Source organism: Miscanthus floridulus, unplaced genomic scaffold (assembly GCF_019320115.1).
Source record: "Miscanthus floridulus cultivar M001 unplaced genomic scaffold, ASM1932011v1 fs_30_1_2, whole genome shotgun sequence".
Lineage (NCBI taxonomy): Eukaryota > Viridiplantae > Streptophyta > Magnoliopsida > Poales > Poaceae > Miscanthus > Miscanthus floridulus.
In genome coordinates this window covers 1-9,375 of record NW_027096559.1, presented here as the reverse complement: position 1 = coordinate 9,375, position 9,375 = coordinate 1, and the positions used below count along the sequence as shown (strand labels likewise).

The 9,375-nt window shown below is 46.2% G+C and overlaps 1 long non-coding RNA gene across 1 annotated transcript; it reads left to right on the top strand.

The window, feature by feature from the left end:
* Positions 1-3,499: 3,499 nt before the first annotated feature.
* On the top strand, positions 3,500-7,473 carry LOC136531249 (uncharacterized). The gene is made up of 3 exons (XR_010777992.1): positions 3,500-3,981; positions 6,301-6,403; positions 7,367-7,473. It is a non-coding gene; the product is annotated as an uncharacterized lncRNA (long non-coding RNA).
* The last annotated feature ends 1,902 nt before the right edge of the window (positions 7,474-9,375 follow it).

Sequence of the window (9,375 nt, the reverse complement as noted above, 5' to 3'; positions counted from 1 at the left end):
ATCTAATTCTGTCTACGTGATCATGTTGCTGGATATTGCTGGAGCAAAACAATCCGACAACTTCGCACGGTGAGTACCGAGTGTTGAATTTATATTTTTCTCACAGGAAGGCGGAAGGCTAGAATTTATATTTACTGTTCGGATTGCTAAGGAAAGCCAAAGTGTATCCCAGGTAGGTAAACGAAATGAGTGGGTTGTGTGTAAACTACCTACTAAACTACTAAATAAGCTACACTAGAGATAGCTAGGTGGGAGAACGAGCGATTTATCTTTCAAGTAACTAAGGGTAAACTAATGACTAGGAGAAATGCGCTAGTACTTCGGGGCACAGCCCGCCTACCAACTAGGAGAGTTAAATAGACAAGGTAGGTCTACCATGAGTCCTACGATTTAATAACTAAACCTATTGTGGTAGAATACAGAGGATTGACAAGGCTGTCACCACTTGCCACCTACCACAATCTTTCCAGAGGCCTAGCCGTATCCACAGGTAATCTATAGCCTAAGCACCACACTTAATCTATAAACTTACTACTTTGATTCGAGCTATGATGAAATGAGATCAAAGCACCCTAACCAGACGGTGGAACCAATACTAACGAATAGCTACTAATTATAAGATAACCTATGCTACTAATGCCAAACAATAAGCACCTAAGCTCACCAATGATGAACAATAATGAACAAGTACTTAAAGCAAAGCAATAATACTAGAATAAAGTACTAGAAATAAAGTACTGAATAAAGTAAATGCTAAATGAAAGAATTACAAAAGAGCTATACTAGACCCAGAAGACTCTTCTGGACCCCGAGAGAAGCTCCACCCTTGCTCTACTCCACTACTAGACTACTACTCTATAGCTAATGCTAAGCTAGAAAGCTAAGAGAAGCTTGGAGAGCTTGGAATTGAATGGGGGCACTTCTCCACCAAGCTCCACACCCCCTATTTATAGTGTAGAGTGAGGGGGGTACTTGTAGGCAGTAGGTAGGTCGGTGGCCATAGGGTGGCACCGGGCGGCGGCTAGGGGGCGCCGCCCGGCTCTTGGATGCACCTCCTCTTGATCGTAACGTTGTGGTTGGCTCCCAATGGTGGTTACTTGGATAGCACATGTCGAAATTTGGGCAGTAAGGCGGTTCCAAGGTCAGTTGGAGGCTCCCAAACCTATGACAATGGGCCCATGGATCCATGGCCTCTTCATCATGACCATTGATGCAAACCGACTTAAATCAACACATGGGAGAGCTTGTGGAGCAGCTCCCACGGATCGATGACGTGGCCAGTGCCAAGGTGGCACCGGGTGGCACCCTTGTGGGGCCAGTCGACGTGGCATGTGGCCCCCTGGCCCACCTATCATGTCCACTTGACTCCTAAGTCCATATTTGTCACCAATTTGGCCTATTTTTGCTTAAATTTCCTGCATACTGAAAGGTCCTAAATGGCTAGAGAGGGGGTGAATAGCCTATAAAAATTTCTACAACACTTAAGCCAAGTGGTTGGACAATTAAGTGGCGAAGCGAGTAGTGTTACGCTAGCCTACTAAAAATGCAAGCCATATATCCACAATTCTAGTAGCTATGATCTCTATTTCACATAAGGGCTAAGTCACTACTTACTAAGTTAGTGAGCTCTCAAAGACTAATTAAAGAGCCTCACTAACCAAACTAACAAGACACAAGCTAGCTCTCAAAACTAGTTACACTAAAGAGCTTAGCTACACTAGAATGTAAATACAATAGAGAGATAGTGTGGTTATACCAATGTGGCAAGTGACAATCAATCAATCACAATGAATACCAAATGAATTCCTCGGAAACAAGATGACACAATGATTTTTCTCCCGAGGTTCACTTGCTTGCGGCAAGCTAGTCCCCGTTGTTGCAATTCACCCACTTGGAGGTTCACGCGCTAATAAGCATCACACGCCTAACCCGCAATCGGGTGCCACACAACCAACACAAGATGGGGATCACACAAGCCACGCGCAATCCACTAGAGTTGCCTTTGGCGCTCCGCCGGGGAAGGCACAAGAACCCCTCACAATCACTGGAAGGTGGCCAAGAACAATCACCAACTCTTTCCAACACTCCTCCGCTGCTCCAAGCCGTCTAGGCGTCGACAGGCACCAAGAGTAACAAGAAAACCGCAGCAAATCGATCCCCAAGTGCCACTGATGCAATCACGCGAGCAAATGCACTTGGAATCACTCAATCTCACTTTGATTTGCACTATCAAGCAAGGAGATGAGTGGGAGGGTGCTTGCTCAGCCCAAAGGATGCTATCACATGTAAGAATGATCAAGAAAGAGAGTCAAGCACGCCAAAGCTCTATTTATAGAGCCCTCGAAAAGTTATTGCCGTTATGCCCTCGGGGAGGTCCGGACCCAGGGTGTCACACCCCAAAATTCTATTTTGGGATGTGACTTAGTAAACACTAAATAACATTAAATGGTTTTTATTATTTTTCTAAAATTTTCCCAACTTTAGTTCAGTTGCTAACATTCTAGATAGTGGAAAATGTGAGTTTCTAAAAATTTTGTGATTAATTTAATGGTTTCTTGCATTCATGCCTTTGCATAGAGTTTATGTTTGAAAATGAATTTAAATATGTTTTGAGAACGCTTAGGGTTTGATCCAAACCAATCGTTGTCTGTTTTCTCCCTCACACAACTCCGTTATCACTTTGGTCATTTTGAAGCAATCACATGATAACTACCAATGTCAATCTCAATTCCAGACAAGCCAATGACGACTCGACCTTCATCTCTATTATTTTTCTTTTCAAGCCATCACTAGTAAAAGTTTGGACAATCACCATAATCAAACCAACACCTCAACTTTCTCCCTTCTATACCATATTGAGAAGCTCAGTCTCATTCCTAAATCATCTCTCATAATTCTTTACCATTGCCCTACATGGATCCAAAACATAATACAAGTTCTTCTATTCTTTTCACCATTGATCTTGTTCAATGTTAATTAGTGCGCAGTCCAATTCTTTCTCTCATTGATGGCTTCCTCTCTCTCTTTTCCATCACAAATAAAAGCCCCGACTAGTGTCTCCTCGCTAATGGGTGCTTCCTCATTCATACATGAACATGCAGCCATCCATTCTTTCTGGTCGCCCTTCACTGCACAAGAAAAACTAGTGCACATAATGCTCTACCTAAATTCTCTGGCCCCTTAATTCTCCTTTACTCCATCAATTTCCCCTTTTCTCTTTTTCACATGATCAGTACACCCTCTCTTTCCCCTTGCGCAACCTCCCTTTTCTCAAGCAAAAATAACAGTCCTCAATGCTTATTATTCCTCCTTAATCCCCTCCCTAAATTGTATGAGCAATGGGCAGACGTGCTCCATCCTCTCCCTTCTGTTTCTGCATGCATACATGCAACAGAGATGCATCCATCTTCTTTCCTCTCTCCCTCCATCACTCAAAAGCAGATGGGCACCACTTCCCTCCCCTCCTTCCCTTCCTTACATGCAAAACAGCAGCAATAAGCTCCCCCTTAATCACCCTGCATGAATCTCTCTCTTAATCTTTCCATCAATCACACGTTACACCTTTGATGGCAACCGAAACAGCCGTGCCTCCTCTCTATCTCCCCCCATCGACAACCAGCGCTGCCCCCTCCTCCTATTCATGTAAAGAACAGGAGGGGCGAGCTCCCTCTGTTCCTCATCTTTCCCCATGGCTGCCCCCTTTCTCTTCCCTACATCCCCTTTCCCTTCTCCACAAAAACAGAATGCCCTCGTCGATCTGAATTCGTCTTGCCCCTCAATTCTTCCCTCCAAGCATCTGAGAAAGCAATTGGAGGAGGACATCGCTGCGGCCCCTCCTGTTGTAGGGGCATGGTGGCTTCCCTTGGCGATGTGGAGGCTGCATCGATCAGCAGCAGCGCGAGCAGGACGACCTGCAGTACCACGTCGTCGCCGCCGGTCGTGTCGACTGCGTCTCCTCTCGCCACCAAACCCTAACCATAGGTGAGGACGCCCCCAACACATTCTCCATCCTGTTTTCATGTTTCTTTCTACAAATCATGTACCGTAGTTGAGGTTCGGTTGATCCACGTTGAAGTTTTCCTGCTATATGCGTTGCTGTCTTCGCGGCCAGCCCTGATGCCTCCTGCTGAAACAGCGTTCACCACTGATCTGTCACTCCAATGATCAAATCCTTTGACTGCAGTATGTCTAACATCCTTGAACACACCTCTGTAAGATGGTTTAGTCATAGGAGTTGGGACGCTAGAGATATCATCATTTTCGTGAAGGCTACCCCTGCTGTCCAGGTAGGCTGCTCTGAATGGTATTGGCGTTCCCCATTAATCCAGAACTCCAATCCTCAAACTCTTCAACCATCATGTGCCTCTTATCCTTGCATATGTTTCTGCAAGTTGATTTGACCAAAGGAGCAGCAGTGGCCAAGATATCGATGCCATAGTAGCTGCTACCACCTGCTGTTCCGTGTATGTGGCAGCATCTCTCTTGTTGTTGCTACCGCTGTTGGCTTCATCCTTGCCACCGCGAAAGCCCACTGTGAGCAATCAACATCCCTTCTATCTTATATGTCGATCCCTATTGCAATTCACGCACCCTAGTTCATATTTGATAGAATTTCGGTAAAGTTTTCCTGAGATCATGTCTCTGTCCTTTGCGGACAGCAGTGCTGCTGCCGGTTTGGCATGCACGTTCCATGAGATCCCGCCCTCCAATCATCGAGCAATTTGACCACGATATTGTTCATAAAATTGCACATATCTCTGCCAATTTTCGTGGCCAGCAAATCCAAGACGAAAGAGATATAATTATTTTTGTGCTTGCTGTCCCTGAAGCCTCGCAGCAGCGCTGCTGCCGGTTGGCATTCATGTTCCCAGTGATCTAGACCTCTGGCCATCGAACCCTTTGATCACAATGTAGTTCTTCAAGTTGCACAAGCCCCTGCAAGTTGGTTTGGTCATAGGAGCTGAGATGAAAGAGAGATCATCTTTTCCGTTCTCGCTGTCTTTGCTGTTTCAGTAGCGATGCACCTCTGAATTTCAGTGAAGTTCCTCATCAACCATTTGTCAAATATTCAAACCCTTCATATAGAAAGTGCATATTGTCCTTGTACATGTCTCTGAAATATGGTTCGTCTATACAAACCATGATGCCTGAGTTATCGAAAGTCCAGTGCTCACTGCCCGCGCTGTCCCAACAGTCACGCAACCTTGATTTGCAATGGTGTTCCCCAGCAACTATGAGCCAAATCATCAAACCCTTTGACCACAGTATAAATATCATCCTTGCACATGACTCTACAAGTTTTGCAGGCCATTCGTGCCATGATGGCGGAGATGTTGAGTCCATATTGCTTGCTACCCCTGCTGTCCAAACAACAGCCACACTGTTTTGCAATCGTGTTCACTGCCGACCGACAGTCAAAACATCATGCTCTTTTGCCATAACATACTCCATACTGTCCATAACAGCTCCACAAAACGTATCGCCAATTGGTGATACAAATACCATGCCTTTGATGATCAAAACCCTCGCTGTCCGTCGGCATACACGTCTTGTGTGCACTAGTCACTGTAATAACCGCGTGCCCCGCTGATCTAGTATGTGTCTTCATGCACTGGTTGGCCTTGACGTGTCCTCATATATCCTCTATATATATTCAGGAACACTGACTCATATCTCAAAGGAGTAGTTAAACATCCTTGCTGGCCTTGCATCTTCCCTCGCTTCGCCCTCGTCAAGTTCTAGCCATCCAATCACTACCACTTTCATTGACTCGTCACATTCTATAACCAGGGAGCCATTATCTCTTAGCTAGAACCTATCCAAAGCTCCTATTCCCAAATCCATGACTTTCCAATGGTACCGGTCAGCTGACCGACAGATCACGCCTTTGTATGTTTCACTATGTATTCCCCAAAATCTTGTGGTCATCGGACCCTCAACATCTGTATAAGTTTCCTCTCATCAAGCATGCATAGTCATCCCTTGTGAACTAGCCCTTAAATCTTCATATGCTTACTTTATTCTTCATAATGTCTGGTCCATCTTGTATACAATCCTCTGATCAATTGCCCTTCATCTATAAATCCACATGCTCTCTAAATCTTTCAAGTTAGCCCACATACATCATTTCTATTCTATCCGTACCATTTATCAAACCTTCTAGCTTCTACCTTCGATCTTTCATGTCTTTAATCATAGCTCCATTTAGTTGTTTTTGCGCTCATACGTTCTTAGTTACAAGCCTTACGTGTTTAGAACCTTTATAGTATGTTTTTATAATGCTTGATGTACTATTTCTAGGTTTGTTTGTGATGCTTGTGCTGGCTGCTAACGACGATAGAAGCGGAGCTATGCAGGAATGATCCAGAAGGAAGGATTGGAGAGTTTGGAAACCTTTTGGAAGGCAAGTGTAACATGAGTACCCTTGATACCTAATAACTTTATAATCACATTTTTCATGTGCATGTGTCTAATTTGATGAACCCTAAGGACTTACCTAGCCCTTTTGTACCATGTATTCCTTGTTACCTTAGGTTTATGCATATGGGTAGTTCTGCTTAACCTGCAATCACCAAATGTTATAATGTTAATCTTGATTAATGAATTATGGAATCATGTTAAAATGATGCTTTTTATCAGCATGGACTGAAGGGGTCTAGAGCATTGGGCCTTTTTGGGTGCTCTAGTCTGCCCTCCGTAAGGACTGAATCTTAAAGCATCAACCCAGAACTTACAGTACAATCACGGGAACTACATGACTTTAGTCTTATCCTAGTATCTTGATCTATTCTATTTTATCAGCAGCTTACCGAAAGGGCGAGAGGGGGGCACTAGACGGGATTGGGTCTTCTCCTATCAGGGTGCGTGCTATGCCGTGACCATGCGTGCCACTTCTGAAGGAGAGATCCATACGCTAGGCGACTGGAACCTTAGCGGCTGCTACTTATTAGAACGACCGGTGAAAAGCTTCGTAGTGATCCCTGCTGACTTACCTTGGAAGTGAGTCAAGAGGTTGGCCCCCTCGGGCAAATGGCAATCATGACTCGTGGCTAAAGATGTACACACTCTGCAGAGTTATATAAACTGATATATCAGTCGTGCTCTCGGACATGAGCGACCTGGATCCTTTTCGAGATAGATGGTCTGATGGATGGTTTGGGTGATGATTAATCTTGATCTTAATTATACGTTCACTTGGGAACTTAAGCATAACCTAGAAACATAGGTTTAATAAATAAAATATGACCAACTAAAAGTGTTTACCGTAGTTCAGCCGTGTCTAGCCTTTTGAGCCTTACATACCCTCATGTTATACTTATTGAGTATGGTGCGCTCACACTTGCTTTACAATCAACAAAAATCCCAGATGGGTACCAGATGGTGGATCAAGTGAAGAGTTTCTTGTGGAGTCCATGAGTACTAGACGAGTGTTTCCCGCAATCAACCATCCCTGTGGAGTATGGAGACCCGAAGAGAAGATTAAGTAGTTTCCGCTATGCTTTGTAATAGATGTAAGTCATGTTGTAACTATGTTTTGTTATATAATAAAGCATTGTTCTTGATATTCTCCATATTTGTCACTATATGTGTCATGTGGACATCGTGGGCACACATATAGTTAGCGCTTGGTATTCTTTGGAAAATCAGATGCGACACAGGGTCCAAAACTAGGTTCTAGACAATCTAAAGTGAAGATCTGAACCTCCAGATCGCGCCACGTGTCCCCACATTCAACCATGCCCATTAGATCCCAACGGTCACTAAATCACCGTGCTGTCTGCGTGGAACCGGACCATCTCCTATTAGGGTCCAAACCCTAACAGAGAGGATCCATATAGTAAAAAATGCTCTGGACCCGGTCCAGACCCACACCAGAGTCCGACGCCACCTTCATTTCTCTCTCGTGCGGGACTTCACAAGAGTCGGGCCATCGCCACTCGGTCCGAGGGCGCCGCAACGCCAAGTCCAGAAGCCACGCCACTAGTGCAGGCCGCAACGCCCCCAAGGCTGGACCGCACGCCCTAGGTCCGAGAGACCCCCGTGCCTTGGGTCCGAGGCACACCCCCCGTGCGCGAGCATGCTTGTTGAGCTGTGCGGTGCCTCCATTGGACCCGCGAAACACTTCATCGTCGGACCCGCTCCCAACCACGGTCCAAAAGCACTGCCTCGAGGCTGCACTCGGCCATGCCGCTACCGGTCCCTTGCGTGATCCTACGGCCTCCAGGGACCAGAGCCGCTAGCTCCCAGCGCCGTGCCTCCCTGCGACTCTGCTACATGCAGCTGAATCCGCAAAGCCGTTGTTGTACCGCTACTGATGCATCATCGAACCCGCGGGCCCGAGCTGACCCACGCTCGATCGAGTGTACGCCCACACACACCGAGCCGCAGCTGTGCCCACGATCGAATCCGCTAGCCTCCCATGGTCTGCTACGTGCCAGCGCGAACCCATGCTGCGACACGTAGTCTCATCAGACCCAAGAGCTCCCACCGTCGAACCCGCAAGGACCAGGAGCAATCACTTTCTATACCATATGCTTGAATTCTTCGGTGGTCTCTGGATTGTCATCGTAGAATTTTTTAAATTGCCACTTATATTTGATCCCGTTGGCGCACCTCCCCGTCTGTGATATCAAAGACTTGGGCTCGAATTTTAGCAAAACGGTGATAATACTGCTCGAAGGATTCATCTAGTTTCTGTTTGCAAGTTCTAAGCTCATTCAGGGTACTTGGGTGGGTGAGGACCCGCAAAAATTTTCGCAAAATTTGCGCTAAAGCTGTCCCCAAGTATCAATGGAGCGGGCTCATAGTCTGTCAAATCAGGCAAGGGGAACAATGTCGAGTGCCATGGGAAAATATAGTACTTTGATGTCGTCATCGCCGCCTGCCAACTCAATGGATTGTGAGTAGATGCGCAACCATTGGTTGGGTTCTGTTTTCCCATTGTACTTGGTATGGTTGGATGACTTGAACTTGTAGGGAAGCCGGACAGAGACTAGTCTATCAGAAAAACATGGGAACCTGTCTGGCGGAATGCTAGCTTCTCTGTATTTGGACTCACCTCTACCTTCCCTGTAGCTGTACTGGTGCCCATGATAGGCTGACTGCGCGGCACCTTGATGCCTGTTCTGGTTACCCTACGGTCCTAGACGGGAGTGGGCTGGTACTTGTTCTCCTTCTTGGTTACCCTGGGGCCCAAGGCGAGAGTGGGCCGGTGCCCTCACCTCTGGTCCTCAGGAAGGGTTAGCCTGAGATGTTGCCCATGCCGCCTACATCTGAAGGGGTGTCGATTCTAGAATGACTTTGAGTCATTACTGATCTAGAGTAGGGTTCTCTATGGCCGCCATCTCTTCTACCAGGGTGTAGACGTTGGTGTAG